Source organism: Phasianus colchicus, chromosome 7 (assembly GCF_987193195.1).
Source record: "Phasianus colchicus chromosome 7, bPhaCol1.hap1.1, whole genome shotgun sequence".
Lineage (NCBI taxonomy): Eukaryota > Metazoa > Chordata > Aves > Galliformes > Phasianidae > Phasianus > Phasianus colchicus.
In genome coordinates, this window is record NC_143442.1 from 8,028,361 (window position 1) to 8,056,344 (window position 27,984).

Here is a 27,984-nt window from a genome sequence, read left to right on the forward strand (position 1 = left end):
AGCAAATCCAGAATTAGTCAGGCGACCAATACGATCAAGAAACTACTGTGACTCTCTCAATGTGCTCTAAAACTTATAGGCTACTGCAGTTCTTCCAGTAAAGTGAAGTGGGTCAGTCACTGATAATCCAGTGCAGAGAAGTGACAGCATCTGATGCCACAGTAACACTTTGCCTCAAACCATAAAGCTGAGCTCCACTGAACACACATTTTCCCATTGATAGGAAGGGATGAAATAAAGAAGAGAACATCTATTCAAATGAGGCTGTAATGAAGTTGACTCCTTGAGGACGAGGTTCCTCAACGATGTTTACCCAGAATCAAGACCAAACCCTACCCCACTGCAAAACACCTGAACCTATACTCCAGGACTGCAGCAACCTTCTGCCTTCCCAGGCTCCCCCATACACATGTGACAAGACCAATCCATACAAGATGGGAAGTCTTTCCTCTGTTTCAGTTCAATGAAATTCCACTATTTGATCCATTATCAGATCTAAGGAAAGAGAGAAACAAGTTGCTGTAACCCACAACATTCTTAGCTGATCTCAATTCCCAAAGGTGAGGAATAGAGAAAGCGAGAGAAATAGCAAGCAAAGCCATTCCTGATTACTGCTGATACGGCAAGGAACAACAGCCAAGTCTATTATATTTGTATGTTATCCTGATTACTACACAATAAAATGCAGAGGAGGGATTAAACACCTCAATTTCTATCTGCAACTGTAAATGCATTTTAGTTACCTCCTGTAAGTACATTTTAGATACCTCAGCTGTTTATAGCATCCATATCTCACTCTAGTTTCCTTAAAGAAATAATAGTAGAAAGCTATATCAGAGAAAAGAGACCATCAAGGACTATTAAATACAAGAATGCAATACACTCTCCAGCTCCAAAAGTCCCAAAACTGCAGATTGCCAGAAGCTAGATGAACACATTACAGCTGCAGGTGTGATTTATGTCTGTGATCTTCTCACAGACATCTGCTACTAACAGCTGCTGAGGACTGATGTGGACAGAGCAGTGTGCTCCGGTGGGACAGCTTTCACGTTTCTCCTTACCTAATTGGATGAAAACTGAGGTTTATAAAGGTGTCCCCTACCCTACAAAAATCAACACAGGAAGGTGAGAAAAGTGGATAGAGATATTTTGGTGAAATCAAGTGGATGGAAAAGGAGGCAGCTGTTAAGAGCAAAAAGAGAGAGGTATACCATGGAACAAAAACATATAGACTGGGAAATGAGATATAGGATTTTGAAGTCTTCTGTCCTTGAACAGGGAAGAAACTGGAATAAAAGGAAATCTTTTCAAAGTTTGGGATATTGAAATGAAAACACCAGCCTGGGAGACACCAGGTGCATCACCAATATGGTTCAAGCTGACATTAATAACATCTGCTGTAACCCATGAGATCAACAAAACATGAACCTCTTTCATTAAAACTCTTATAGGGAATATAAACAGGAACAGATTTACTGTGATCCTGCATTGAGGTCTCATAGAAGCATGCACCACAAGCGTGCTGCTATTTATCCAGCTCAGCAGTTTTTGTAGAATTTATAGCATTTCAGCACATCTTTCTTAGCATAAAGAAGAATTAATTCTACATAGAGTGAATAGCAAGGAAAAGCAACCTGTGCATGAAAGCTTCTCATAGCAAGAGTATGATAGACAGGAATATTCAGCATTCAGTTTGGTTCTTGCTCTCCCAACAAGTGCTTTTAACAGAGCTCAATTTCAAGTCCAGGAAAATCCTCCAGTATCTCACCAGCCACAGAAAGAAAAACGTCTTAAGAAGGATGAGGGAAAGGGAAACTAAGTCTTTGACTTATTTCTTATTTCTAAGCATCTCTTCATGGGTACAGAGAATACAACGCATCAGCATTGTGAATGAGAGCTTCTCCAGGACTGGTGCTACTGAATGACTCCTACCAGGGACTGAAATACTGATTTTTTATTTCCATAAAAGCTTTGCTTGTTACTGCTCTCCTTGCTTTTTGTTTGCTTTTATTTCTTTTGGACATACTTTCCATTTTATGCTGTGGATGCTGCCATTAGTTGGAAAAAAGGAACATACCTTTATCCTCTTCCAGTGTCATACAAGCCACAATTCAGCTCTCACACACACATGGAAAAAAGTTACTGAACATGTTTGTCTGCTTAGTAACCTTTCCATAGAATTACAAACAAGAGATCTGAATTTTCACTAGGATTCCAGTAAGTCAGGCCAGTATTCATAATTAACTGCTGCCCTAACCAATTGCCAAGAAGAATCTTTGCTATTGCGAGCAGAGCAGAATCTTAAAGAAATAATACAGCAGTTAACTTTAAAGTAAATTGAATTAAAAACATAAAAATAACCAGGAGTAGATACCTAAAAACCATTCTCTTACTTTTTCTTTCCTTCCTTCCATAGCAGCAAGTACTAGTACATACAGTAAAGGATATTCTTGAAAATATAGTGGAAATAGGTGATCATTCAAAGGGCAGACAAAATTCAAGGCATTTCTAGGACAGGACCTGATCTTCGTGGGTTTGGCCCCTCACACAGCAGCCAGCATCGGACATTGGATTTCTGCAGTTGCAGACCATGAGTTCAGAAAAACTCTAGTACTTGCAATATGTAAGAAACCTTCTGGGACTGCAGAGTCCTTTCTATCCTCACAGTACCAAAGTGACTTCATAAGGCCCCCATGCTCATCCAGACTTAACATGGCTCGAGTACAAGTCCCAGACAACAATCCTAACATAGAAATCAGTACAACTGCTCACATTTTGTGAACTTAATTTTATAGAGAAGGTCAGAGCAGAAAAATTACTGATACTTAAATCATCTTGCACTGTGAATCTCTCCAAAATGAATAAGACAAAACACATTGTTTATCAAGCAGGATTTTCCTTAACTACCATGGAATAGCTACTGAATGCGAGTGAGAAGAAAGAAATCAGCTGATAATGATGCCTGCACCCTGTTCATCCACACTGAGTAAGTAGCAAAAGGCCAGCACTGTTTTGAATGCAGATAAGGGAGCATCACATCAGTAAGTGCACAGAGGAGGAGAAATCCTTTCTGCACCAAATGCAGCCAATTGATGATGAACCATTACTGATCAAGGCACCTATCAAATTCTTCAAGCACAGCTGTACTTCAGCCTTTTAGGAATAAATTCACAGGAGAAGAACAGCAAGGTATGATCTACACATGCACAGGCTCAAGAGCCAAATCCTACAAGCTACAGAGTCACCCTGAATACAGTAGTCTTAATCTTGAGAATTTAATTACTGCTTAATAAAGACAGTACTGGCTGGCTTCAACAGGATGATGTTCATTGATTTTGGTGCTGTTTTGCATGTTTTTTAAAATGAAAACATCGTTAAAACTTAAATTGGAAGGTAGAAAACAAGAAGTATGCATAAACTGACTCAAATTCCAGTAGATCTTCACATCCAGGTGGCTTGAATTATATCTAGAGCCACAGTAACTCAGACATTTATGCGATTTCTACCCAGTTTCCAGCACTTGAAAGTGAACTTCTGAAGTTTTTCATATAGCATCAGCATCTCAAGTGAGAGAGCTACTCGAGCACAGGCAGTAGGCCAATGGGGATTCAAATAGCAAAGAAAAAAAAGCAGGCTAAGGGAAAGCATTTTTAATATGAACTGCAAATACAAGAGTAATATAAAGAAATAGATCTAGGAAAGAACTACGAAGACTTTTAATAAGGCAGTATAGAACAAAAAGGAAGATACTTTCTAATAACACTGGGAAAAAATTGACTTTGATCAATTACATTTCTTCCCTTCTGCAGTACTTTCTCAGAAGGCTGCTGCATCTTGTACATTTCCCTTACTTTGGTACAGAACAGTAAGAAAAAAGTGAATCTTTTTACCTATGAAGTCAGGATTTCACAATAAAGCTTTGCTGACATTTGAAACCTATCATTTCCTCAAGGGAACTACTGACAAAACAAGAAAACTTTTAACTTTCCGAGCTATGAAACAAACAGCGTGTTTGCATTCAAAATAATGAAGTACTTTCCCCGTTTATATACAGTAGAAGGGAGAAGAACTTAACATCTTATACACTTAAGCACCTTTCTTATTTTTATCAGTTATTTTATGGTGGTTAGGGTTATATCTGACAAACATATAACATTGCCAGAAGAAATGCAAGGACTGTTTCAGGGTTAATCCAGCATGACCTATGAGGCCAGGGGAAAGACAGCAAACACTAGTGGCAGCATGGAACTAATACAGCTATGGTACAGATATTGGATACAACCACCCAAGAAAGAGGAGTGAAGACAAAATATGAACAGCTTCTGATAAAGTCTAATTTGAAAACTGAAAAGTGAAAGACAGAAATAACAAAGAACCATTAGTGCAGAACATCTGTCTGCATTCACTGTATAATCAGGTCAGGCACCCGCTGCCAAAACTGCCACACAGATGGAGTCACAGATAGCTCACAAACAGAGGAAGGAAACAAACCTACTGCCAAAGATAAAAAACCCATACATTATCCCTCTTACATTCACCTTTCAAGCTTAACAGGAAGATCTTTTTCAACAGTTCACCCCATATGCAGTTTTTGTTTCCCACTGATTTCCCACTGTAACTCTATTTCATGTGAATCAGCATAAAATAGAGAACATGTATCCAATTTGGGGCAGTAAAACGGGGATTTGTGTGCCATTTATTCTGATAGCCCAGTCTTATTTCTTGCCATCATTATCTGCTATCAGTTCTCATTTTTCAAGAGCTCATCCTTACACAGGAAAGCCAGTGCATGGCATATCTCCCATTAAAAGCTCAAAGTTTTATTTGGAGCACAGTTCACAGCACATGGATCAATTTCACCCTCAATAAACACTGAGGATTTCTGGCCAAATAAAGGAGAGTACAGCAGGCCAATGCGCAACATTTTCTTCAGAACAGAATCCGTGCTTAATTTCCAAAATGATTCATGCCACATCCTATTTCTGACATTCGGTATCAGCTGAGCTTTTTCTGAAATAGCAGAATAGCTAAGGTATGATATTCTCTCTCTCATCCCACTCCTGTTGGAGTCAAAATACCAGCAGTGTAAATGAAGGCCTCACAACAACCAGACCCTTTCACAGCAGCAAATAGCTGCTCCAAACTCTTACATCATGTAAATAAGGATCCAGCCAAAAAGGAACTGCAACAGATTAGTGGACTAATAGGATGTCCAGGTATCCTATATGTTGTCACATGTGAAAGAAAAGGTCTCCCCACAGAAATTAACTTCTCTAAGTATTTCATTTCTGAAAGTGTTAATGAAATCAATAATCAGAACGGTCACATAGCAGACAGTCTTAGAAATAAGACAGCATTTGCCCTTATCAGAGCTATCTGCTCATTACCTGTTCTGGTTTACCTCCTTGCTCAAAACTCCCATATGTATGCAAAGGTTTCCATTCCCAGTGCCTCCAACGATCACAGTTAGCACCCCTACTCTGCATCACTGCCCCGTTCAATTCCCTCTGTGCTAAACCTCTGATTTCTCATGGACTTATTCAGATCACCCATTCTTACCTTACTCGGCACTTCAAATGGGATTTTTTTTGCCTTTAAAAAGGTGCTGCTTTTTTCTTCCCCCCTAATATCCCATGATATTTTGGAAGCCTTGACAAGTTATTTCCTTTTTCTTCTCAGTGAGAGGCAGAAATTTAATATGAGATACTTGACAGCATCTGGAGAAACAAGCTTGTACCAAACTTCAGTCTTATAAACTATCTCCTACCTCTTAAGGCAATTACATTTGACCATCAATACATCTTTCTCAGTCTTTTTTTCTTTCATTTGTACCTTTTTTTTTCTTCCTACTTTCTGACAATTTTAATTTGGCACATAGCTTGACGTCTTTTGTTATTCCCTTGGACCAGTAGAGGCATCTATGGACTTGCAAACTGAAAATGAATTTATTAAGCTCAGCAGGGAAAAGGCACCATGAGATTCATCATGGCTTTGTATCAGAGAGACTAATTGACAGCAGGCTAAAGGCATTACACAGTTCTGATTTCATGAATCCCACCACAGCTTCGCAACTACTATTCCTTTTTTACTTAGAAAGCATAAAAGTAGTATTAAAAGCAATACCAACCAGCCACAGGAATGAAAGGTATGCATTTACATGAACCAACCTATTGCAAATATCTGTTTAAATCACAGCAATTTCATGCAATGTGATAATTGAATAGCTATAATAGGAAGATGGAAAGAAAGTGTTATTCAATATCTGCAAAAGAATAACTTAAAACATAAAAGTAACAATACCTACAGGCCAGAATTTACCAGTTGCATTCAACCACTACTTTTAGTTTGGCATTAACAACAGTGAGCTTTAACACCAGACATGTGAGTACTGTTTCATTGGGCATAATTCATTGGGTGGTTAGGTTTTGTTTGTTTGTTTTAACATATAAACAGAAAGAATAAACAAATTGACAATGTGTTTTTCTCCTCTGTCTGGTTTGGAAATTATGTCCTTTTCTACAGGCAAAAGCATTAGTTCCTGAAAATGCCTTTTCTCTAGTCAATGCACATATACAAAATCACCTAATACACAGTGATAGCTGTCAAATTGCTCTTTCATCACAAAACTGTGGGATCCATCTTACCTTTTATCACTAGCTTTACCATCATAGCACTCAATTACCCACAAATTCTGTATCATCTCTACTATCAGCTAGATAGAGCTGTCACTTGTGTCTGTAGCCTTCCTCAGTCACTTGACCCATCCCAGCAGTTGGGCCAGGCTACTTCCTCTCAATTTCCACTGAAGACATTGAAGTCTCAAGACTTAGCTCTCCTCTTCTTTCAGCCCCAAAATTCTCACTTGCACATATTCCTACTGTATTTTTCCTATGTATGAAAAACAGAGCCCTCTGACTTCGGCAATTGCAGACAAACTCCCTCAATCAAGAATCATTTTAATAAAAGAATTTCCCATGTATCAACATTCTTTCCTAAGCTCCAACCTCATCTCTAGAACTAGAATAATCATTTCAAAATGCTAGCTTTAGGCAACACGTTTCAGGATCTTGCCTTGTTACACACACAAGCCAAGTGCTCAAAACTTACTATCTAGGTATTTTCCAGTCAATATTAGAAACATACTGACCAGATTTTCTGTTGTCATTTGCTTTAAAAAAAATACTCATGAGAAAAAAAATACTAACTTGTCGGTCTCCTGCAAAGATCAGGACATGGATCATGTTCAGAGAAGGGCAACAAAGCTGGTGAGGTGTTTGGAGCACAAGTCTCATGAGGAACAGTTGGGTAGTTGGGATTGTTCAATATGGAGAAGAGGAGGCTCAGGAGTGACCTTCTCCTTTCAGGTAGTTGTAGAGAGTGATGTTCTGGTGAGGCGGAGTCAGCCTCTTTTCCCATGTAACTAGCAATAGAACTAGAGGGAATGGCCTCAAGTGTACCAGGGGAGATTCAGGTTGGACATTAAAAAATATTACTCCAAGAGTGCAGTCAGGTGCTGGAACAGGCTGCCCAGGGAGGTGGTGGAGTCACCGATCCTGGAAGTGTTCAAGGAACATGTAGACACTGTACTGAGGGACATGATTTAGTAGGAAATATTGGTGACATGCACGTTGGACTGCATTGTCTGTGGCCTTTTCCAACCTTGGTGATTCTATAGTTCTGAACATCTAGAATTTTAAAGCAGATAGAGTTTAACTCAAAGAGGGTAGAAGCAGTGAAGAGTGTAGCTCTGGGATGTGAGATTTATTGTCTTGTTTTTCAAGATGAACTGTTGTTATGCCAACTTCACATTCACATCAATAAATAATAAAAGAAAGTTCCTACTCCGCCAAAAAAAAAAAATCCTTCAGATTAAATACAATAACTGCAAATCCTCTTCATTGATAACAAAAGGGAAAATGGAAGAAAAAAAAAAGTAAAATTCAGATGCAAAGGATTTCGGTTCTTCAGTAATTTTGAGTTGACAATGTGACTGTAACGGGTATTTAATTTGCAGTGTTTGTGTTCTGTCCTAACAATATGTATGCTTCCAGGAATGCTAACGTGACATAAATATAAGGTGGATATAAATATTTATAATACCATAGGAAATACACAATGCTATTTTCATTACTACATGCTGGGAGCAAGTATTATGCAGAGGGAGGACAGCTCTTCCATGAAAATGCACAGAAAAGCTGTTTGGTGCAATGAACCAAGCAGAAATTAGGCACTGCAGAGCCCAGCCTTCCACTGCTGACACTCATCCTGAATGTTTCCAATGAATTTCCACAGCCTTTCCTAGACCTTGTGTGTCAACAACTAACAGTACCATAGAGACAAGTATCAGGGCAGAACAAAGAACTCAACAATGGTTTCTCAAGTAAAGCCACTTTGGCTGCAATCAGCAAGTTGTGAGACAATCAATTTCTCACTCATCACATGAGAAGTTGGTGCCACCTTCATGAAGATATTTGGTCACTGCCTGCCAGCTAGCTCACCCACCACAAATAGCAGTCTTTCAGGGACAACATATTTTAAAAAAGAAACATTGGTTGTCAAGAGATCAGAAAGAATTACCAAAGCCACATATTGGTCTCATATTCTTTGGTTAACAACTAAGGGCAAGGAGTGTAGAAGAAATGCACATACAAAGAAAGAAACAAAAAATGTAGCAGGCCACACGTTGTTGCATCCAAAGCAAAAAAAAATAGGGCATGAAGGGTTAGGGAAGCTTCAAGAAGAAAGAAGAGCACAAGAACCACATTGCTTTCTATTAGAAAATTAATAATAGGTTTCCAAATGCTGAGAAGATGATATTATCCTGATCCAAGCAATGCAAGTTATTGTAAGCCCCTTAATAAGTTATATAAAGGCAATATATGAAGAAATCCTTTTGAGGACTGAAAGGTTCCACAGCATACACAAAGTTCGGATTTTAGGCTATTTCTGTTTACACTGAAACCAATATCTGCTACTTTCATAAAAGTTTTCCCATCACACAGACACAATGAGCAGCACCACCCCATTCTTCCAGGCAATGTCAAGACCTCTCAGACAAAAACATAGCCATACAGAACAGCAATGATCAATTACTTGTACCAGATGATTAAAAGACTGTTTTCTCTCCCCTTTGGCTTGAGGGGGCCCGCAGCAGGGAGTTAAACTAGATAATCTTTATGGTCCTTCCTGACCCATTCTATGACTCTTTCTAAATAACGTACAACTTGACAGAGATATTTCCATCATTACATCAACAAAACAAACTGCAACATTCCTGGTGTTATCACTGCGACAAGATTCCTAAGCATACAACAATTTTTTACTCAATTATTAGAAGAAAATGGAGTTTCACTTTCAAGCTCCTTGCTAAGCGTATTAACCATTATTTAATGAAATGATATGAATCAGAACATTTTCTACTGTAAATTTGATAGTGCTTGAAGGAGAAAAGTCAATAATTTGATTAAACTTTAGCTGTAAAAAATTGTCTTTTTTTTTAATCAATATATAAATGCTTTTAAGCCTAATAGACTTCAGTGTGAGCTTGTCTGACATCACTTCATTTGAAAGAACAAAAATACTGACAGTACATACAAACAGGACAAGTTCAGCATGTAGCGGTCTGGCAGACTAAACACTACTCCTAAAACACTACAAATTATTTCAGGCGTCACACGTCAAACAACTTCATATTTCACATCAGCATTTTTTCTTAATATTTCAGCACTTGGTGTGAAGAGCAGTCACATAAAAGTCTAAATGAAAATGATTTCCCCCCTCCTGTAATACAGGAAATAGAGTCATAGAATCACTCAGGTTGTAAAAGACCTTCAAGATCATCGAGTCCAGCCGTGACCTAACCATACTACCCTAACCAACAACCCTCTGCTAAATCGTGTCCCTGAGCACTACATCCAAATGGTTTTTAAACACATCCAGGGACAGTGACTCAACCACCTCCGTATCGAGCCTATTCCAATGCTTAACAACCCTTTCTGTAAAGAAGTGTTTCCTAATATCCAACCTAAACTTACCCTTGTGCAACTTGAGGCTGTTTCCCCTCATCCTGTCACCAGTGAGAAGAGACAACCCCACTCTCACTGTAAGCACCTTTCAGATATTGGAAGAGAGCTGAGGTCTCCCCTCAGCTTCCTTTTCCCCACACTGAACATCCCCAGTTCCTTCAGTCTCTCCTCGCAGGCCATATTCTCCAAGCCCTTTGGCAAACCTTGTTGCCCTTCTTTGGACCTGCTCCAGCACCTCAATGTCCTTTCTGTACTGAGGTGCCCAAAACTGAACACAGTACTCAAAGTGAGGCCTCACCAATGCTGAATACAGGGGCAGGATGACTTCCCTAGTCCTGCTCACCACTCCATTCCGGATACAAGCCAGGATGCCATTGGCCTTCTTGGACACCTGGGCACCACTGGCTCATATTCAGCTGACTGTCCATCAGGCACACCAAGGTCCCTTTCCATCAGGCAGTTTCCAGCCACTCCTCCCCAAGCCTATAGGGTTGCCTGCAGGGTTGTTGTGACCCATATGCAGGACCCAACACTTGGCCCTGTTGAAACTCAAGCAGTTTGTCTTGGCCCATCGATCCAGTCTATCCAGGGCCCTCTGTAGTGCCCTTCTCCCCTCAGGCAGATCAACACTCTCTCCCAACTTGGTGTCATCTGTAAACTTACTGAGGGTGCACTCTATCCCCTCATCAAGATCATTAATGGAGATGTTAAATAGAAGCGGCCCCAGTACTGAGCCCTGAGGGACACAGCTTGTGACTGGCAGCCAACTGGATTTAACTCCATTGACCAGAACTCTTTGGGCCCGGCCCTCCAGACAGTGTTTGACCCAGCGGTGCGTATGCCCAGCCAGCTTCTCCATGAGAATTTATGGTGGACAGTGTCAAAAAATATACTTGATATCCAGCCACCAATCATACAATCATACCATAACCATCAATGGTCTAGTGTGGTGGTTCAGGACAGACTGAGCAAAGCAAAGCTTTTATTTATCTTCTAAAATAATTTTTAATCTCAAGAAGAATCAAACTCCATCCATTTTTCCCCCCTCCAGACTTGCTGTGATTGCATATGGGATAATGCAACTGCGGGTGTTGATGATATATCTGTATGTGTAAGTTGATTAAATGAGATTTTTGCATACTCTGAACTCAAATAGTATCTCTTCAGAGATCTCTGCTCTGGCTGTCTAGCTGTTAGTCATGGCTAAATAAGCAACTACTTCAGAAACAGAAAACGGATACACATGAGTGACAGAAATTCTGTGCGCACATTGCTTGACATCAAACACCAACAGAGCTTGCTCAGAGGCTGCATAGCTTGGCTGAAGCTGTGGAAGGGAGAGGCAGGCTGTTCTGCCCCAACCACAGCAGAGGTGCTGAACAGCAATCCCTCCATCCTGTGCAAAGCATTGGGATGTTACAGACAGCCCCTCGAGAAGCAAACAGCAAGTTCTTCAGTCACTTTTTGAAAGCAAGTTCCTGCATCGCTATGGTTGTGAATATAAGATGTAACAGCATATATCTGCTGCAGGGATTTCTGGTCACAGAGCTTTATATTTACTCTCTGCTTCACTGATTTCTGAATGTAATCATACTCCTGGTCTACAAATTTCTGAAATTGAGGTCCCAGAACATCTGTGCAACCTTTCTATCTGTGTCCACCTTATCAAGCTGATCTCCCAAGCATGATACTGAAGTTCTTCACCATATATGAAATACCACAGAGCTTTTCTTGACAGCTACCGTTACTGTCCTCAGAGTTTTCATGGCCCATAAAATAGGAAGTATGAGTGAGGAGAAATAAACGCAATGCACCAGCAAAGAAGAAAAAAAACACAAAAAAAGCACTGGAAAAAAAATGGAAAGTACTTCTCCCATTTTACAGAAAAGTAATAGATAGTACAGGAATTTGTATTCCAGTACATTCTAGAAACCTAGAAATAAACACCTCAGTAAAGAGAGTGAACTTCTACTCCTTCACCACCATAAAACACCAAAACATCCTATCAAGCTTATTGTGTTTCAGCAAGAGATTAAATGCAGTTTAAGTAGCTAATTTTCTCCAATAATTAACAGAAAGAGACTGAGGTACATGGATATTCAGGTTGACAGAAGTTCTTACCTGCACTAGCTTTACTCACTTGAAAATGCTGGTTATGATTTCATAATTAAGGCAAAGCTGAATTTTGCCTTCTTCCACCACACTACATATACAAGTTATAAACAGAACAGCCAGCATTAAAGACCAGAAAAGAAAATTGGTATTTGTCTGTATAACAAGCAACATGAATGCAGTAGAGTAGCTGAACGTGAAGGCAAGAAGAACAGAACCAGCATGCTGAAGGGTAGGTTAATGCTCACATTTTATATTCTCAGTCAGTTGCACTTCAATGCAGTCATGACTTAGGAAGGGTACTGGAGTGGTGATTGTGCTCACATATACCTCAAAACTCCAACAGATTTAAAGATGCTTGAAATGAGAGCAGAAGGTACAGAAATGAAGCTAGAGACCAAGAAGCTCATGAGGTATGGGCTTTCCAGAAGTGCAGTGATGTATGTTTACAGAAACCTCAAGTGCCCTTTTTCAGAAGTCTGTTAATAGCTCATCTGCGTGCACTAAGTCTTGACCAGAACTGGTCTTTGACTCAGACTTTAAAATGTCATCTTAAAAAGACCCAATGGAAAATGAAATTTGGTATCATGACAAAGTGGATGATTTATGATGTAATCTCTTTCCATTTGTGCTTTCCATGTAAAAAAGATATTTTCCATATCTTTCCCACTGTAGAAATTAAGAATTCTGCTTCCATAAAAGCACATCTGGCTTCTATGGTGTTGAAGTAAGGGCTTATTAATGTTACTGTTGTTATTACCATAGTTCCCAAATGAAAAAAAGAGGCCTTTTCAAAGGAGGCAGTTCTTAGAATAGAAGGTAGTGTCATCCCAATGATGTATTAAAAGATTATTGTGAAGACAAACCGAATTCAGCAAGATGCTGCTGAACAACATACAGATAAACAGGCATTTTATCCTTTCCTGATATTTCGACACAAAAATAACTTGACAGCAAAGACCAAAAAAGTCATTTTCTACAGATAACAACTTTCATGACAGAAGAAGCTTGAATAGGAGAGAAAATACAAGTAATTTGTTTCCTAGGCTGTCAAGCCTCTTGCCTTGACCCAACAACAAACCAATTGATCTACTTCAAAGCACAAAAGAAACATGTCATGAAGGTTTGGCACAAACTAGATTTAAAAATATGAAAAGAGAAGAAAAAAGAGCTTGTTCATATTCTGACAATTGTGTGTTCTGGTGTTCCTACTCTTCCCATCACTGAACACATATAAAGCATGAGGGAGAGGCAACATACCTGTCCCATGGAGCAGCATCACTCAGGATACTAAATCCCTTGAGCCCACTTGTCCCTACCTTCTGAAGGAGACCATCGTTCAGAGCAACTAATAATGTCAAAACAAGGATCACTGATCATTTTCAGTGTGCAATATACAATACTTCAGCTTGAGTAATGGTAAGGATACAAAAATACCAATCTTCAGAAGCCCTTCAGTATGCCAAGGAGAAGGCAATGCAAGATTCAGATGGAGCAATGCAGACGTTAGAGGCAAAACATGAAGTGGATATCACTCTAGGGGCACTTTATACCCCACACAGTTATATCTGCTTACTAGTGGGAAGTAATCTCCACAGATAAAATGATTAGCATAAAAGCTTTCATTTGGCCCTTCCTTAAAGTTGGGTTACCTAATTGTCTACTAAATGTTCAAGTAATAGAAGAACTGTTCCAAAAAATTGTTTTTACAGAAAAACACATTATTTTGGCACATTCACTTAATTCTCCATGCAGTATCACTATCTCAGTGATTTTTGAATTTTGTTTGGTTGTTATTCTGGGCCTTGAGGTTTTGTTGGGTTTTTTTGTTGTTGTTGTTATTCAGTAAATTTTGGTACATAAGAGACAATCATCTTGTTTGAAGTAAAAAAAGAAAGGAAGGTTGATCTACTATTTCTTACTGATCATCTGGCATTTTAGCTTAGGCACTATATTAGAGAGGGAAAAAAAGCTTGAGATTCATTTAAACTTCCTCGAAAAAAAAAAACAAAAAACCTCTTCTTTCAGTCTGACATGGTTTTCCCTCCTTGATTACTGTTTCCTAAAGTAAAAACAATATATTTCCCAGCTGTATTAATCAAATATTAGGATATTCTTATTGTTATAGCACAGCTAGAGAAATGGTCCTCTCAGCTTCTGTTAACAGAAAAGTCAAATCAATAGAAACCAAATTTTCTAAAAGTCAAATTCCCTAGAATAACAGAAAGGATGGATGAAAAAAAGCGTACTGTGCAATCCTGCAAGACTCTGGGGCATCACGGGGAAAAGATGTGTTCTTCCATATCAGTTAAAGCAGCACTTTTGAGCAATTTTGCAAAACCCAAACCATTCAGTGGTAAGCATAGCACAAAAAAAAAAAAAAAAAAAAAAAAAGGTTTTTTTTAATTATATACAGAAATGGATGCATCTGGATTGGCAGGTTGAATATTTAATGGATGTCTGGCAGCTAAACCCTGGATTGATTTTGCTGAACTGACTATATTTTAATATCAAGGGGATACCCAGACAGTCCCAGTGAAACAAGAACCAACTTACTGGATAAGCACATGGTAGGGGAGGGGAAACTTCCTCTGAAGTCCTCACCTACTCTGAGAGAACATATGATCTGTCTTCAGGCCAATGAGTGGTAACATCTGAAACTGAACTTTGCTTGATCTTTAAGGACTGTTGGTATTAATCATATATTCAGGCTATAAAAAGCACCTGCTTTGTTCATACTCCAAGCACCTACATGAGTCTCAAGCAAAAGAAGGCACAAGGGAATAGAGTTCCAGATACTTCTGTATAATTTATGAAAAATATTGCTCATTGATATCCTTCCTGCTTTCACAATAATACTTTTATGGACTATAACGTTTTTGTTTATTTTGATTTCATGAAATAAACTGTACTTCACTGAAAAAGGCATGCTTATTTAGGCTAAAATCCAGCATGCAAAGACATGTTCTAAAGCACGAAGTAAACATATTCAAGCTTCCTCAAAACCCATTTTAACTTAAATAAACATTTAACTTTCTTTCAGTTCCAAAGAAAAAGGACCTATATAGGGGACGTAAGGAATACAGATGAGTGAGAGTCCCAGTGTATCTTTTAGATTGGCATATGAACTGCATAATAATACACGAAGATTTGACAAGGGTACAGTTTCCACAGTACCTCAATGGGTATTTTTGCTTTCTTTTATCTGCTACTTTGATGTCTTCAGAGGATTTCAACAAACAGCATTTTCAGACTTGAACTACAGACAGTGAAAAGAACAGTAAACAAAATGGATGACTATTCTGTAGGAGAAAAAAAATACCCTATTTTCACTCTGCAAGTAATTCATGCCAAGACATTTGTTTTTATGTACTTCTCACAGTTTAAAAAAAAAAAAACACAAATACAAAGTGAACTACTGCTTCAGTAAAACAACAAAACAGCTTTGGTTATAAATCTTATTCACAGATGTACACAATTTTCAGGCACGGCCACTTGTGTGCTCTGTTTCACCAGTCTGTGAGTAAAATCAATTTATAGCTTTTTTTATGAAGGAAGTCAAGTATTTCCTCCCTATAGCTTTCAGTTTGGAAAGCTTGAAAGGAGAAAGTTTTTCCCACTTGGTTTAATTCCTAATCTATAGCAGACACAGCCTACTCACGCAAACAGAAGTCTAGTGAGGAAATCTCACATTACTGAACATCATGTAATGAGTCAAAATCTCATTTGTTTTCCTATTAGGAAGGGATTCTACATGTTCTCTAGAATTATTTTTCATGGTGATCGAATCTTCCCACCTATTTCCTTTCTTGCTACTGGAAGGTAACTGATAGGTAGAGTGAGGTTATTTGCTACTTTATCCAAAATTGTTGACTTAACCCCGAAGCTCAGGAAGTACAGAAAATGTAGCTTGAAGTTCCTATTAAGGAAGGCATGATATTTTATCTTTTCTGTTTGGCTCTCTATTCAGAAGCAACATCTCCATAAACGAGTGGAAAGACTCTAGATTGCTGTAGCTAGAGGAAAGCTCTGGCTTCAGCTAACTTATTCCCATTAAGCTACATCTTTAAATCAGATGAAACTCAATGAAACTGACAGAATGTCTTTAAGAAGTGATTCACACTGCAATATTCATTGTGAAATTTGAATTCAAATTCATAAATTTGTTAAGCACTGACATTTAAAACAGAGTAAGCAACACACAGTTGAGCAGGCTTGAAAAAGAAAATCCACCAAACAACACTAAGAGCCAAAGACAAGTATTCCAATACAGCAAATCCTCATTTTCAACCAGCTTTATTAACTGCATCTTGTATCACAGTTGTCAATGCCACACCAGCTTCAGAAATAACTCCCACTCCCAACTGCAGCAGCTGTGAAGGCAGACACAGAATGGAATAAGAAAGGAGATATTATATGGAACACCATATAATGGATGGAAATGCACCATTTTGCAGGCCAGATCTGACTAAACAGTGTGAGACACAGGCAATCAAATAATATAGTCACATGACAAATAAAACGCATCACAAAGCATAAGATTATATTGCACGTATTTAATAAACAGCTCTACATGCTCACAGTACATACAGCTGCCACAGAGTATTGCTCAGGAACAGACTGACAGGGAACACAAAGCAGGCTATGGCCAACCCCTGCCCCTTATTCTTGGAGGTGTCACTCAAGGTGGGAAAAGCCTGAAGTTTAAAAAGATAAGAATCACAAAACGACTTTACTTAAAATGATCACCTGATTCATCCAATGGCATTTCCACAACCCTCCATGTAATTGAAAAGCTTTTCTTCTGCTGGTCTCACAAGCAGCCCTTAATTGTAACACTAAAAGGAAATAAATTTCTGGCTGCTTTTTACAAAATGCGTTATGTTGCAGCAATCTACTGCCATTTAACTCCGCAATGCAGCTATAAAATGGTTGGTTTGGTTTAGTGCCTTATTTCTGCAATACCTCACAAACTGAACACAGGACAGACTGCAGGAGGAAGGCAGTCTCAAATAAGCTGCCTGTAATGAGAAGTTGAGGGACTTGCTGCTGTTGTTTTGGGAATAGGAGGCAAAGTCACTTTGTGAACCCATGGAAAAGTTTGCTTTTCGTTAGTCTTAAGTGCAATCAGCACCACTTTAGCAAACCGTTAATGCACAAACCAGAAGATGCTGAAATACCAGTGATTTTTATATTTTCCCACCTCAGTCTTTTCCAAGGGATGGTATTTCTTTCCACTTTTCATTCCAGACACTGTGACAAAGCATTCAGAGCAAGGAGACTTCTCCTCACAGTTCAGCCACATATCTGCTGGATTGCATTCTTCAGATGGGCTCATCCTTGTCTCTCCTCTGCATAGTTCTCTGCAAACTGACCATTGCCATCACAGAACTTGCATTGAAAAGGATCTCAAAGATCATCTAGTTTCAACCCCCATGCCATGGGCAGGATTGCCAACCACCAGACCAGGTTGCCCAGAGCCAGGGAGGCCTTCAATGCATCCAAGTTTGGGACACCCAGTTTCCTTGGGCAACCTGCTCCAGTGTGCCACTGCCCTCTGAGTCATCTTCATGAACATCTCACTTCAGCTATCCAACAACTACAACAGGCTGGGGGATTCACCCACACAACTGTCCCCTTATTGACTCACTCCATACAAGTTGATGACCTGGATACTCATTTACATTGAAGCTAATTGGTCTGAAATTTCATTTATTCTAAACCCACACTATCACCCTGGCAGCATAAAGAGCCTTTAAAATGAGTTACAGCCTAATTCATTCCTCCTTTACAACGCCAAAGTAGCTTAAAGCAGCCTAAGCATAGAGAAGACCATAGCCAAATGATTTCTGCCATTGATTACATCAGAGTAGAATTCAACTTGTTTTCAGCATTTACTGAACTGAGCTTGAAATCTAACTCAGCTGTGCTGGCAGTAAAATTGCATTTATCTCAGCTAGGAATGAACACCAGTATATGCAATCATTTCCAATTGTTTCATGGAAGGCATGATGGAGAAGGGAGCCGACTCTGGGTAGGCACTGAATGTGTTGTAACTTGAGCCCTCATAAGATGAATACCAGAAGAAGATGCCTCAAAGAAGTTCATTTGTTCCTGACCTAATTCCTCTGCAAATTTCCATTTACCATTATTACACAATATTAGATAGTTAAACATTTGTCTTGATACCACAACACTGTGTTATGGAGTTGCACAGAAATGAGAAATACACATCAGTCAGATGCATTTCTGTAGATATAATGTCACGTATAATAGCATTTCTCTCAGTTATTGTAGGTAGATTACAAATAGATCACGCTGAATGATTTAAATGAGAGTAACTTTATTTTTAGCACAGAATATTTGCAATGCACCATCTAAGAGACTGCTAAATAAATAACTTTTCAGGCATTCATCTCCCAGACAGTAACGAGCAGAGCAGTGTTATCTTCATTTTCAGCATGTATTCATATCATTTGTACTTTCTATGCAGCAATTACTGCTGAAATATAACATGAAATCATTATTACTGTCACCGCACAGAATTAGTAGAATATGTATACTAGTCTAGCCAGATGCTGTACAAACTTTGGAAGATGTTCAATTGATATCAAGCTCAACTTCATTAGAGGATACATAAAATTCTCAAGAAATGTTTGTTGTATTACTGGCAAACTTAAATCAGTGCCTCAAGTAGTCTTTTCTCTAATAGTAAGATAAAAACACCAATTAAGGAAAAAGTCTGATATTTATATATATTCTAATAGTTTGAAAATATAGATTTTTTTCAAAAGATAAGTTTGAGATATCTTTTTTAATCCACTTTCTAAAGGTGGACCTGTTCATTCATTGGGAATAAGGTGTTCTACGTAGTACTCCAGGGGAGTTTTTTGTTTGTTCAGAGAAAAGTTTTTATGTTAAAACGTTAACACTTCCTAACTAGTACAACGGCATAAAATATTAGCAATAGGAATAAATAAATGAGAATTCTCATATTCATTCAATCTCTAAAGTCATCACCAAGACTGCTCTCCTTCCGAATGCCATTTTTGCCTTCAGCTTTTCTTCACTACAGTCATTTAGAATCAACATACATATTTTAGTCTCTTCCTACACAAATATGTCCATTAACTGACTCAATGAAACAAGCTACACGGGCCAGCTCACTCTGTTCCTGTTACTACAGCCAATATCACATAGATCCCTTTATAACCTCTAATTTTAGCTCCCTAAATTTAGTTCTCCTATCTGAAAACATTTCAAAAGCCATTTTTCTCAATCTCATTTTAAAACCTGCCCACATGTACTCCCAGCCATTTTAGAACTTCATTCAGTATTTTAGTTACCCATTAATAATTTCACATCCATTTGTACTTTAGTGTTGCTCTGTAAACAGCAGTGAAAATATGTATTTAGGCACACAGATAAATTTGACTTGGATACATGGGAAACACTGGATTCTCAAAGGCAAGTTACGTATGTTCTTGCAGCAGCCTCACTGGTCATCAGGTACCAGTATGTTTCCAACCCTCACAGAAACACCTGTTCTAATTAATTACATCCAGTTATATTTACCAGCATCCATCGCTGCCTAGTGTTGTTTGTGTTGGAGCTTCTAACTCAAAACAGCAATTTTTTCTTCTAATAATGCAGTACATACAACTTTGCATTTAGTATTGCTGAGTTCAATCCCATTTTTCCTGTTCTATTCTCTAAGGTCAGTCATTTCTTCTGCTTGAGATAATCTTCTCTATTTAATTCCTTTAAACTTTTGATCTGCCAGGAGTTTTCATTAAGTCAAGATCCTTTTTTTTGGTGCCAAGATCATTTCACTAGATATGCTATGCAAACAAGGGTTACTTCCATGTTTATCACAGTTTTGTACAAAAAAAAAAATGTTGAGCCCTGGCTCGCTAAGTTCACATACGAAGTTACACTGACTGTTAGGATAGTTCCTCCAAGTCATACAGCATGCCATACAGCCCTTAAAAAGATCAAAATTTGCACCTCCTGCACATACATTTAGATAACTTACAGAAAGGTTATATTGCGAAGGGCAAACCCAATATCTAAGAATCAAAATAATTAGCGGCCTCCCATTGGAAGAGAATTCATATATACACTACTAATAAAGGACAAATTACAAAGCATATTTTACATGCCCCATTAATCTGGTAGGACTAAGTTTGCACAAAATGTAATTGCCTTTTGATGTGAATAAAGCAAGAAAAGTCCAATCAGATGAAGCACAACCTAATTTATGACACAGCCCTAGAATTTTTTGGTGATTAGTGTCACAACATCACAGGTTAAATTTATTACAGTGTTAAGAGGTACACAGCCCCATTGTAAATTATTTCCTTTTCTCTCCTGTACATCTGTGGTGACAGGATGAAGGTAAATTCCTCCCTGACTGTTTAGACAGCTCATTATTTCCACAAAAGACTCCTGTGCCATCACTAATCTCTACATTGGGTCATCATTCATTTAAAATACCAATTCACCACAACCAATGCTGAACAGAACATTTTGTTTCCTAGTTTTTCAATATTTTCAAGGACAGGATTTTGTCTGAATTCTTTAAAAGTTGACGAGTTGGAAGCTCTCCAAAATATGAGGATAAGAGCTCTCTATGGGGGGGAATTTCCACTGGCTTGCTGCAGTACAGGTGATAACTCTGCAGGGACGCAAACATATTTAGTATGCATTTTTATAAACAACAACTAATAATAAACTGTAGTTTTAATGAGGCCAACAAGAAGCCATAGAGAGAGAATAAGTAATCAGGGTCAGAGCAACTGAGACCTTCCAGGAGTCCTCAGAAGTGGGAATGTTACACAAGAGAAATACCAAATAGAATGTCCTCTAATAACCTGTTATTTTAAGTTAAAATATTAACATGAGAATACAGCCCTGCCTGGAAATGCCATCATAACACTGTGTCACACTGAATAGAAGAGAGGAAATAAAGTTAGCAATCCAATTGTTCCAGATGAGCTTGTCTAACAGACTTCAGTTACTTCAGCCAGATAAATGTTCCTGAAACACTTATGAAGTCACCACAGCAGTGCACATAGAGATGAAATATGTCCTTCTAATCTGGATAAACATTAAGTATTTGAAGAGCAGGAGTTGAACTGCAATGGTGAAAATCGAACATAACTACTTATGAATTTAAAAAATCTTGAAGAATTCAGCTCGCATTTGAACTTCAGGACAGAATAAACAAGTAACGAACCACAGTGAAAACCCTAGCAAAAGATACATATATATTTAACAATGGAACAATGAAATCAGTCAGGTCAGGCTATAATTGATGGAGGCTGTCAGATGGTTTGGCACTAAAGGCATAATAAAGTAAGAAACTGCAGAGAAATGTACTTGAGGCCTGAAATACAATAGAGCTGGGTCAAGGAACAACATTGTTGGGCAAACCCAATAGATCAGCAGAGTGCCCAGTAGAAGGATGTTTCTGCAACAATCTGTTATGTTACTTGGAAGAACATCAAGTTGTGTCTAGGGTGGACTTGTTGCAAATAAGGGTAGTTTGGGAACTTTTCCTGCAACTTAATTCAGTGGAAACCAGGGCAGTTTTCACACTAGTGACAGCCTCACTTTCCTTTTAAGAACGTTCTTTCCTCTAAGGAACCCTACACAAGGAAATTTGGTTTTAATCTTCTCTTTTTGATGGAGAGACATTAAAAAAAAATAGAAAAGAAAAGCTGCCAGCTCACAAACACCAAACACCCCTGTTCCAGCACAGAGCATTCACAGTTGTCAAATTCTGGTCAGCATGAGTTATGCCTCCTGACTGCTTTCAAATTGGATTCATAATTCCCCTGCAAGAGACATTGCATGTTTCTCAATAGTGGATATGGCAGATAAAGTGAAAACATTCTGCAAAATTGAACATTTTTCCTTCTAGCACAGTATAATCAGGCTGCTCGCACATCAGACTGAACTTCCATTAGGCATTGCATTTCAGACTTCCAAAACATCTTCAGAAAAGAAAAATGTTTATCAAGAGCAGCAATAACATATGTCTGCTCTAAGCCACAAAGCCCCAGAAGAGTTCAGCTGATACAAAGGCACATAGCACCACCTGCTAGACACTGCTGTGCAGGATCCCTGCTCCAAGCTGAGGCAATAAAGGGTTCTTTGCATGGTACCCATCCTGAGTGTAGCACTGAAAAAGAGGGCTGAATTCCAGCTTAAAATATGTTCCTGGTCCTTGGGTAAATTCAGCCTAAATGCTTGTGTTGCAACTCTTACACTTCTACAGTTACACAAGAGAGATTAATTTCAGCTCTCGTAGGTTTTAATTCCTTACTGTAAATAAGCCATGAACAGCATCATAGGTGCTCCTACTCAACAGGAAGGATAAGGGCATTCACCAAGCTATCAAAGTCATGCTCTTAGACTTGTGAAGAAATTATTTGATTATTAGAGCACAGAATTAGGCTTTCTACTTGGGAACTACCCATAGGGCTTAAGTTCACCAGGATATAAAAATGAGCAAGTCAGATTTTAACAGAAACACACTGCATTTAAGTTGAAAAGAACAGCAAATCACAGCAGGAGGTGAAGGAAGCAGCCTAGGAAGCCTCAGGGCAGGGCTTGTAACCATGGTGTTGACAAGCCCTCAGGAAAAGTAGCATCAATAAAGGTTTGATACTGCATCCTGGCAAAACCAATCCTCCTCTAAAGGCACCTTTTACTAGTAGAGCCAAGGTCTCTTGGATATTTTGCATATACATGCTTGGATATAAGCATATACATAGCCTTTAAGCAAGCACACTGAGAGGAAAAAGAATGACCAAGTTAGAAATAAGTTTTCTCTGAAGAAAATACAGGTTCACTAGATATCAAAGCACACTAGCAGCACTCCCAGACTGAGATGTTAGACCCTTGTTCTGCCCAAATTAGTTTGCTCTGCATGAGTCAGTGAAGAGTTCTTAAAAATCTGTCTGCAGGAGTAGAAAGGTAATCCCTGAAGTTAACAGTTTGAATTAAATTGATATGTGCTTTTTACCTATGTTTCTAAGAACAGTAAATCCTTGATATCTTGCACACTACTGAAGTTTTGTTCTGCAGCTTGAATTGCAAGAACTGAGCACTACCTACAAGCCACTGCTGAAAGCAATTAGCACTCCTGTGCTCAATTAATCTCCTGACACTAACAAAAGAAAGGTGGAAACATCCTATGTTTATGGAGGGGAACAGCATACAATGAAGGCTGTTCAGAACAGTCTCTAGTCATTGCCAGACTTGACCTTCTCATCAACTACTACAGTAAGCAATAAAAGCTACTTGAAATTTTATTCCTTGTGCATATCATAGCTCTCTATAGCCCTTAAGCACATGCAAGGGGATCTAGAAATATCAGAGGCCATGTAATGTCCAGCTCAGTTCATCATCCTTTAAGCTGTGGCCCTCACTTTGAACCATAAAATCCTTAATGTTGGAAAGGACCTCTAAAGGTCATCTGGTCCAACTCCCCATAAGTAGGGACATCTACAGCAAGATCAGATTGCCCAGACCCTCACCTAGACTGGCCATGAAAGTCTCCAGACACAGGGCCTCCACCACATATCTATGCCCTTTTCTCCAAAGCCACACAGCTGAAGAACATATACACCACAGTCTAACACTTCAGTTCCAAGAAGAAATACTCATTTTGTGGTTAGTGAGCCCAGAAATGGTAAGTAACCTAAAGCCCACAGTTTTCTGAAGGACACATGGGAAAAATGCACTTTGTCACATCTAGCAAGCAACCCTGCACATTGCTGTATTTGGTACTCAGTCAGACCTGTAGGGAAATTGCAAGAGAGATTCACTGGTACTTAAATATTTAGTACAAATTAGCTCCTGTGCTGACAGCATACATTAATAGTACAGATTTGATTTAAACAATTGCACACAAAGAAATTCAATCAATAGCATTTACTCACTGTCAGTTAACGATTACACCAGCAGCTGCATAGGCAGCAGCTCAGGTCTGCAGTGTTAGAAATAGGAGTCAGACTTGTGAGTCCCTTCCAACTCAGGATATCCTATGATTCTATAAAGTGCCAGCCTACCTCTGACATGACAACACTCTGCAAGCTAATTCCCTTGTTAGCATCTCTCTGAAGAAATCAAACTCAACACACTAGTTATAAGACAATTTCTGGGGGCAGAGGCCCTACAAAGTCCTGGAAGACCCTCAGCAACCTGCAGTACAGTGGTGCCCAAAAGGAACACAGGAGGTGCAGAGAACCCAGCCCTAAATGCTTTGCCATGACTTTGGCTAGAGCACATCCCCTAAAACAGCAGGGGGCACAGGATGGTTCCCTCCCTTCTTACCAGGGATGTTTCAAATGTTAAATCCCACATTACATCACATTTCGTCTTAGTTGAATTTGAACAGTGGTTCAAGTGAAATCACCTTAGAAAGGACCTGAATAAAGAAAGCCCATAGTGAGTTACGTGAGACTTGGAAGTTGTTTTCATGTGCTGCAGAGTGAAAATTACACTTTTGGCAACAAATTCACGGCAAGGAAAAGTTAGATGTAATTTTAGGCAATTTCTTTCACAATTATGTCTCAGAAGATGCCAAAAAAAGCCTCAACACAAGTCTTCACTTAAGCGAAGACAATATAACTGTTTAAAAAGAAGAAAAGAAATCTAGACTCAATTACTTTATAGTTTCTATCAATAGAAGCAAGAAATCCTGTGGGAGGACAGAAAGCAATAGGTGATTTAAGAGGTGTAACACCTCTTATTTCAACCAAGAAACACATTTTATTAGTTTCACTATTGAGCAATTTTTAGAGGCCAGAGGAAAAATCCAGAAATGAACAAGAGTAATATTTTTGAAAGAAAAGTCAAGTTCAATAACAAGATGTGATACATAACAGACAAAAAAAAAAAAAAAAAAAAAGCCTTCAAGACCACAGCCCCACATCCGTTTTTGACAAGAGAAGATGGGAAGATTGTATGTTGCATTTTGCTTCTGTTACTGTTAAGTGGCCCCAATGAAATTGTGTCGCTCCCTATTGCCTCTTTTTAGCGTGCCTTTAGATGGCAGCAATTGTTTTTACTCAACAAACAATGCTATAAAGTAACATCATAACAGGGGTAACAGATACTCCTCCACTACTTTTGCTTACAGGGTCCAAAGACAGAAGCACAGCTTCAGACACGCCAAAGGCAAAAATTGCTTGCACAAAGCAGCTGCTTTTCCACGTGAGACTTAATGCACTGCAATGTTAGTAAGGCACAAATCAGTGGAAGGGTTTAAATAGTACTTCTTCAAGTCATCTGCCAAGTACCCAGCCCCCTTATTGCACTTATTTCCTTACTCTCATTTGGCCCCTTGGTGCACAAACTACAGTTTGGACTCTGTGTCAGTATTAATGCCAAAATAAGTAGCTATACAGGAGGAAAAAACAAACAACAAAGCGCAGCATGAACTGAGGCTATACCTCTAAACCAGCAACTCAAAAACACAGAAATCCACAAAGATGCTCCCAAGTTCCATTCCATCATATCAAATCTAAAGCTTTTAGATTTTCCTATCCTACTTAACTCAATCTGAATCTCCACCATATAGCCTAAGAGTCACCCCCACCTGAGCCTTCATTCACGAAGTTTATTGTATAATTGTGAACCACTCTGGCATTCCTGATAAAGCAATCAGTTCCAGTATTGTAAGCTTTGTATCTCACATGTCCCCACATGCAAGCTTTTAGCTCCCTTCAGACAAACTCTGCAAACTCATACAATTAAATCACTAACAAATACACAACCGACTTTAATCCCCTTTAAGGTGTTGCAAAAATACAAATAAGTACCAAGAAAGACTTTTACAAATAGACAAGGTACCTCAGCATAAGCCTGCAACATCCAGTAGAAGACATCCCTTCACCATCTCACAGCTCAGTAAATGTTATCTCCTCTTCCCTAGGAGAACTGTTGAAGGAGCACAGCTTTTACAGAACACTGTAGGTCTGAACCTTTTCATGCTCCCAATCCCTCCTTCTACATTAAGCATTCCCCATCTGCTCCACCCCACCCTCCACGAGGTACAGGTGGCACCAATTATCCCAGAGAACTCAACAATTAACCTAAACAGATCTCAGCTACCTCTGGGGCTGGTCCTGAGAGTCTCTCATATGCCCATATTATAAATATAAAAAATTCCACATTTATTTAGGAATGCTATGTACTTGATGCTTATGAAATACATATAGGAGCAGATGTAAGCCACAAGAATAGAGTTTATCTACTTGCAAAAAAATTCTTTGTATGATCACCATCTCACTGAAAGGCTATCGTTGGACAGCAAGTCCACTGAGAACCAGTGACTCCATCCCTTTTCTGTTTCACAGTTGTGTGCCAATTAGTACACAACCTGGAAACAAAGTATCTCTGTACCTAACGCACAGGAAGGTTGAAAAATTTACTGATGTGATTAAAACAGGAGTTTAAATTCAACTTCTGCAACAGGCAAAGGGCAGCAGATCCTTTCTCTTTTTTCCTCCATATGCTTGGAATTGATATCACTTTCATCTACTTTAGGGAGAAAAAAAGTAATTAACAGTCTGTAGATGGTTTGTATTTTGAAGCCTGTAAAGTGCCTAAAGGTGCTGCTCTGGCTATTCTTGTTGGACAAGCACTAATTCAGCTCTCCTAAGTAACATGTCGGTATTGCCAGTGCAAAGGGTTCAGCTAGACTGAGATGGAAGTTCAGAACCACAAGTTTAACAAACAGAAAGATCAGCACAGTGGAATGGTGATACAAGAGGTGTAATGTTCAATCAAAGCCTGTTTTCAGGTTTCTTCTCCACAAGGCCAGGAGCTCTGCAGAAACTGAAATCCTCTTACAATTGATAAGAGCTGGAAATGGAGACTCTAAGCAGAACATTAAATACTATTACAAAGACTAAAGAGACTGTGAAGTCTGAACAATTCAATCTTTCAAAACAAGACTGTGGTTATGCTTTCAGAATATCTTAATGATTCAATGTTCACACCTCTCATAAGTGTCCCAAAACTAGTCTTAAGCTTAATGATATCTGCAGACTTTAAGATCCGCACTTAAAGTAACTGGGAACTCCTGGAGTGGCTTCAGTGGAGCAGTGCTAATTGATAGCAGAAATCGATCCCAAAGTTTACCAGAAAGAAAGGTTATCTTCAACAAAGCTTCTCTTCAGAGCTAATAAGAAACCTTGAAGTTCTCATTTTTTACCCATAAAGCAGGATCTAGATACATCTGCACCTTGATTCTGCTTGACTCAGAATATTTATACTTCATTTGATAGTATGACATTCCAGTATTTCAGAAATACATTTCTCAGTATTTCTGGGATCCTGCTTTGGTGACAAGCTTTTTCCTTTGATCTTAGTGAAAGAGTTTTCTCCGGCATGCTCTTTGCTCCCATCTTTTTCTGATCTGCTTCCAAGAACTGAACATTTTTAGTTCTCCCATTAGATTTTAGCTTTGGTGTATTTTGTTTTATTAGAGCTGGCAACAGGGTGCTATTTAAACACTGCTCCATCTGTCTGAGTCAAGTCCTGCAGGTAGGGTGTCATGTTTGATTTCATGTCATCATTTCTTGTGCAGTCAGAGCTAAAGAAAAAAATGATTATAAAAGCTACTTTTATAAATTCCTTTGCAAGATCTTTTGCTGTTGCTGTGGGACTACTTGTGTACTTATAAGCACAACCCCTTTGTACACTGCCAAAAGGAATATAATTGGGATGCAAGGCAGCCTGGCCTTGGTCATGGCATTTCCCTCCTCTGCTGTTCACAGTGACTGCATGTCAGCATTACAGTGAATGGTATATACTGTAGGCCTAAAAT

General features: G+C 38.8%; 1 long non-coding RNA gene across 1 annotated transcript in view; it reads right to left on the reverse strand.

Annotated features, from left to right (window-relative positions):
• Positions 1–26,113, reverse strand: part of LOC116227291 (uncharacterized) — a 43,441-nt gene extending 17,328 nt beyond the window's left edge. The window contains exon 1 of the long non-coding RNA XR_004166534.2: positions 26,004–26,113. This is a non-coding gene — a long non-coding RNA (uncharacterized LOC116227291). The remainder of the gene's footprint in view (positions 1–26,003) is intronic.
• Between the last annotated feature and the right edge of the window lie 1,871 nt (positions 26,114–27,984).